Below are 6,000 nucleotides of genomic sequence, written 5' to 3' on the forward strand. Positions count from 1 at the left end.
TGCAAGTAATATTGCCACAACAGAGGCTGTGCGGGATGCGTCTGTATGTACTGCATCAGAACGTAAAGAGAAAGAGGTGGAAACATGGCCAACACCAGCAACAGGAAATGAGATAGGTGTTGTAGAACCGTCATCATAGTATTGTATAATGGATTTGTGTTACACATATATTGTTTTTTTTTTTTTTGAACAGTGTTTGCTGGTAGTTATGTACATATTATTGAGACAATGGATGTTGAGTGCTGAAAGGCATAATGTATACAAATTTTGAATTTTTTTTGGCTCTATATATTGATGAATAAGTGTGGTTCATTTCGTAAAAATGGAAAAATTTCAGCTTGTGAGGCACGTTGGTCATGTTTTGACAAGAGGCTTCATAAGCCTTTTAGGCCTCTGCGCGAGAGGTATAGTGGGAGCCCGTACAGATGGTGGGAGAGAATGTCAAGTTAAGTTATAAGTGAAACTTGCGTATGGAGTTTGGTGTTATGGCAATCAATGGGTTTTGACAATGCTTGTATTTCAGGCGAACACCGTGATTGGGTAAATGTGTCGTTTCTGAGGTGTATCTTTGATAGGCCACAGTGGTTGTATTCGACATGGGCGTTAGCTGAGCTAATGAGAAGTGGGATTCCATACTATATATCGTGTGAGCGATACGAGATAGGACACCCGAAGCTAGATAATGCGATGGCTGAATATTTGCGTCACATTGAATGGGATTAGGATCATTTTATTAAAATATGTATATAACCAGTTCTATTATGTTTGTTTGAGCAAAAAATAACAAATATTCGCGCAATGAACTATGTAAATAACCATGAGGTGATAATTAACATGGCATATTTTATTGACAATGATGAATCTTTTGATAATTTACTTATGTACAAAATATGCGGTGGTTTTTCTTGCGAACATTGGGAGAGTTGAGTTCATTGTTCTCTCCTTAGAACTAAGTCGCCCCCTTGGGTGTGTGAAAGAGCAGGTGAGATGCTCTACCATTTGTGAGAGGAGGCGACATGATCAGGCTCAGGCTCGGAGCACAACGTATGAGGCTAAGCGTAGGAGCAGAGTCGGGACTGGCAGAGCCCAGGATCGGCTATCTTTCCGTTGCAACCATACCTTGGTTTGTTGGCGCCTCTTGTTGGGGTAGGCACCCCGAAGGAGGGGGTGTGCCATTAAACCCGACAGAGGCTGCCAGTGGATGGGGCGCGATTAGGAGTGCTGGAAAAGTTCCTTCCACTCTTGGATTGCCAAACCAATTATGTTGGAACCGAGGCAGTGTCGAAGTAGGGTGTCTGATGGTTCTGTTGTGTTAGTTAGTGCGGGTTAGACCGCATAAGCGGGGTTCCGTGGGGTGCACAGGCTAGTAGGATCCTCTATTTGCTGGGGTTGGTGGTTAGACTTTGTGGAAGTTTATACACACAACCTTTTGGAAAAGCAAGAGGATGGGGCAAATGTCAAATATCACCCTGATTGGACAACCAAATTCATGTAGTCAAGTCATATTAGACCGCAAAATGGCTGGCCCTAGCTCCCCGTTGTTTTAGTCAGGTCAGATTAAATCACACTTGGCTGTGTAGTTTAGAGGAAGGGGAAAGCAGTTCCAGTGTAGGAATGCATTTTGAATATGTCAAAATTGAATGAGAATGACTCATTGTTGAGATTTAGGCTTGGCAAAGTCGTACGCTTTCACCTATAAGGGAACAAGTAGAAATGAGGTGGTATTATTCTTTTGGTGTAATTTGTGTGTTGATCGGTTATCATAAGGGCTGTATTTATATTGGTCGCGATAGGTGAGGTTCATTCCACATGAAAAATGTTTTAATTTGCTTAGATAGGTATGAAAAAATTAAAATATATGTGATCATTGGTGATAAGTCTTAGTGTAGACTGAGTGATTTGATTTGTATTCACATGGGTGTACTGTTTGTGTTACGTCAGGAGAGATCCTCTGTGCAGATATGCATCAGTACATATTGATAAAATAAGACATTGAAGAGTGTTTAAAAAAGGAATGTTGTTTTATTGCTTTTTGAATTTTGAGTACACATGGTGTTAACAATAGTTATGCTTTAAAGACATTGAATTCCAAGTTCATGGAACATTTCTGCCATTCTGTATGTTTTTCAGAGTGTAAGACCCTCGTCTTAACGCCTCCGTGACCTCGTAAGGACCTTCCCAGTTTGGCTCTAACTTCTTCTGATTGCTAGTAACTTTGCGCAGAACCCAATCCCCTTTTTTGAATGAGCGTGTGTGTACCCTTTTGTTGTAACAGTGTTTTGCTGCTTTCTGGTATTTTTCATGTCTGATTTGTGCGATCATGCAAAATTCGTCTAAGAGGTTGAGGTTGTGGGACAAATGTGCACTGTTTGTGTTCTGATCAGAAGTGAATTTTGTACGGAGGGTCAGCAGGCCAACTTCTGTTGGAATAACGACTTCTGTTCCATATACCATTGCATAGGGTGATTCGCCAATAGAGGTTCGTTTGGTGGATCTGTACGCCCAGAGTACCTTCGATAATTTGTCTACCCATGCACCCTTTTTGTCTTCCAAGTTCTTTTTGATGTTGGCGAATATGACTTTGTTGGAAGCTTCTGCTTGTCCGTTGCCTTGGGGATAAGTGACAGAAGCGAAGCTTAGGTTTATTTTCAACGTATCACACAACTCTTGTACTTTAGCATTCTAGAATGGTGTTCCGTTATCAACGACTGTTTCCCATGGGATCCCGAATTGGCAAACGATGTTCTTCCATATAAAACTCATGGTGTCCATCTTGCTTACTGTAGTGTAGGCCGCTGCCACAACCCATTTTGTGAAGTAATCAGTGGCCAACAAGGCGTATCGTTTCCCTCCGGCTGGCCTTGGGAGTTCACCAACTACATCCATTCCCCACTTTGCGAATGGCCACGGGGCAACGACAGGATGCAGAATTTGTGCTAGTTAGTGTATGGTAGGTGCAAATCTTTGGCATCTGTCGCATTTTTCCGCATAGTCATGTGCTTCTGTCATCATGTACGACCAGTAATATCCTGTTATCAGTGCCTTGTGTGCTAAGCTGCGTTCACCTATGTGGTTTCCACAAGCTCCATGGATTTCTTCCAATAATTTTTTTGCTTATGTTGGGTGTAAACACCACAAGTAGGGCCCATTGATCATGGAGTAGCATTGAGCTCTAAGGCGTAGAAGCTTGGCATCTTTTATATTGGCAGGAAGTTCAGATGTGGTCAGATATCAGATAATCGGGTCCATCCAACATTCGGGTTCTGTTGTAACAAAACAAACTCGTGGAGCCTCTCGCATGAGAATTGTGGAAATTGATGAATGTCGCATGTATTCTCCCACAAAGGCTTTCTTTGCAAAGGCATCTGCCTTCTGATTTAACTCCATTGGGATCTGTACGAGCTCAAATTGTTGGAATTGAGACTTTAGTGTGGATACTTTATCCAGTAGGTTGGTTAGATGGGGTGCCCTTGTATCAAAGTTGCCAACCACTTGTTCCATCATCAGTTTAGAATCTCCTCTGATTCATATTCGTTTGACTCTTATGCTCCGTGCCAATTCCAATCCGTAGATCAGAGCCTCGTATTCAGCTTCGTTATTTTTTGTGTGCTGTTCTAACCGTAAGGCTGCCTTAATTTTTAATCCAGAGGGTGCCTCTAGGATGATGCCAATTCTGGCCCCTTGTGAGTTTGAGGCTGCATCTGCATGCATTGTCCATATCCATTCCTCTTCTAAATTTAGTAGTTCCGGGGCAGTCTCGGGTGTAAATGGCTGAATTTTGACTAGGAAATCAGCCAGTACTTGTCCTTTCTTTGCTTTTCGAGGTTGAAAGCGTATATAAACCTACCCAAGGTTACCACTCTGCCTGTTATAGTTTGGATGTCACGAATAGTTCTTGGTTATTTGGCTTCTGACAGTGAGGCGTTCTGAGTCGGATTGGCTTTGATGCCTCTCTTACTGATTACATACCCTAAGAATTGCGTTGAAGATACTCCGAAAATGCATTTGGCTGGGTTCAATTTCATCTGATACGTATCAAGTATGTCGAAGCACTCTGTCAAGTCTTCCACATGTGTGATACCTTGCCGAGATTTAACCACCATGTCATCACTATAGACTTTCATGTTTTTGCCAAGTAATGTAGAGAAAAGCTTGTGCATCAGCCTCTGATACATTGCTCCTGCATTCTTTAGACCAAAAGGCATGAATTTGTAGCAATATAAGCCACGTCTTGTCATGAATGCAGTATGGATCAAATCCTCTATTTTCATTGGGATTTGATTATATCCTGAGTAGGCATCAAGGAAGGTCATTCTTTCATAACCCGTCGTAGCATCTCGGGAGTGGGTAGCTATCTTTAGGGCATGCTTTATTTAAGTTGGTATAGTCGATACATACTCATTTTTCTCATTCTTTTTTGGAACCACCACAGGGTTTGCTAGTCAACTGGGGCACAGGCACTCCTCGATTGCACCTATACTCAATAATCGTTCCACTTCATCTTGTATTGCTTGATTGACTTCGGGAGCGAACCTTCTCTGCCTCTACTTGATAGCTGGGAAGTCTTTTGATATATTGACGCTATGACACATGACTTTTGGGTTGATGTCGGGCATGTCATGTGGGGACCAAGCAAAAGTCCCAACTTTGGTCTTGAGAAATTTGAACAGATCTTGCTTCTCAGGGTCTGGCAACCGAGCACTTACCAGCAATTTTTTAGATGGCTTGTTCGAGTCTATGCAAATCTCTTCCAAATCATCGAGAGTTGATTGTGGTTTTTCATGTTCTTCCTTATCTTCTACGCTTTTGAGACATGCTGGTAATTTGCCCTTTGATTGCTATTTGGTGTGAATGTCATCAGAGGCTGGTGCGTCCACCTTGTTTATTTCTTTCAGGGTCAAGTAGCATTTCTTTGCCTGCCTTTGGCATCCTTTTATATCGATGGTATAACGCCCATCAGGAGATTGGCATCGCATAACTCGATGCAAAATGGAGACAACACCCTGCATTCTATGGTTCCAATTTCGCCCCATGATTGCGTTGTAGCTTGTGATGGAATCTATTATCAGGAAGTCCACTTCCAAACTGTGTTCTGCAGCGACAACGTTTAGTCTGATAGCTCTCTTTGGGTAGACTCTTTGGCTATTGAACCCCAAGATTGGTGCGACACAAGGCCTGATCAGGATTTCCTCAAGGCCCATCTTCTGGAAGGCTTCCCAGAATAGGACATCGACGCCGGTGCCCCCATCAACTAAAACTCTCCCTAATTGGCAACGATCTACTTGGAGCTTGATGACTAATGGGTCACGGGGTAAATGTACTTCCCGCATGTCTTCTTCTGTAAAGGTTATTGAGGTGGTAGGATAACATCTTTCCTCTATAGTGACAAAGTTGGCGGCATGCCCCAACGATCTATATCGCTTCACTCTTTCCTCCATTCGCCTCTGATATTTGGTCTTTCATTTTTGCTCCATGGTCGGTTCCACAGTGTCATGTATCATTGTGACTTGCTTTAGAGGTTCTTGGGAACTTGAAGAAGCCACGTTCATCGAGGTTGGCGTTATCGTGGGCGTTGGAGTGGGAGTGACACTGGGCTGCGAGATACTTGCTCTGTTAGATCCTTTGATGTACAGAGTTAATCTTCCATTTCTCATAAGGGCCTGAATTTGGTTGTGATGGTTATGACATTCAGATATCGTATGTCCGTGGTCCTTGTGGAAGATGCAGAACCTGTTCTTGTCTCGCGTCTCCGGAGGAGTGGTGATCTTGTATGGTTCTTGTCAGATAGGTCGGTCTCTGTTTTCTTCATAAATGACTTCCTGTGGGACAGTGTATTTGAAAGAAGAGAACCTTGGTGGATCACGATTGTTTCTTGGTCTCTTTCCCCCATTTGAAGGTTTTGATTCAAGTCTTTTTCTTTTATCCTCCCCTTTAGTCGGGGGAGAAGGGTTGTTTGGGGGTGGTGTGGAGATGAGAGCGGTCTTCTTCTGGGCGCGCTCG

The sequence above is a fragment of the Humulus lupulus genome, chromosome 2 (genome assembly GCF_963169125.1).
Source record: "Humulus lupulus chromosome 2, drHumLupu1.1, whole genome shotgun sequence".
NCBI lineage: Eukaryota > Viridiplantae > Streptophyta > Magnoliopsida > Rosales > Cannabaceae > Humulus > Humulus lupulus.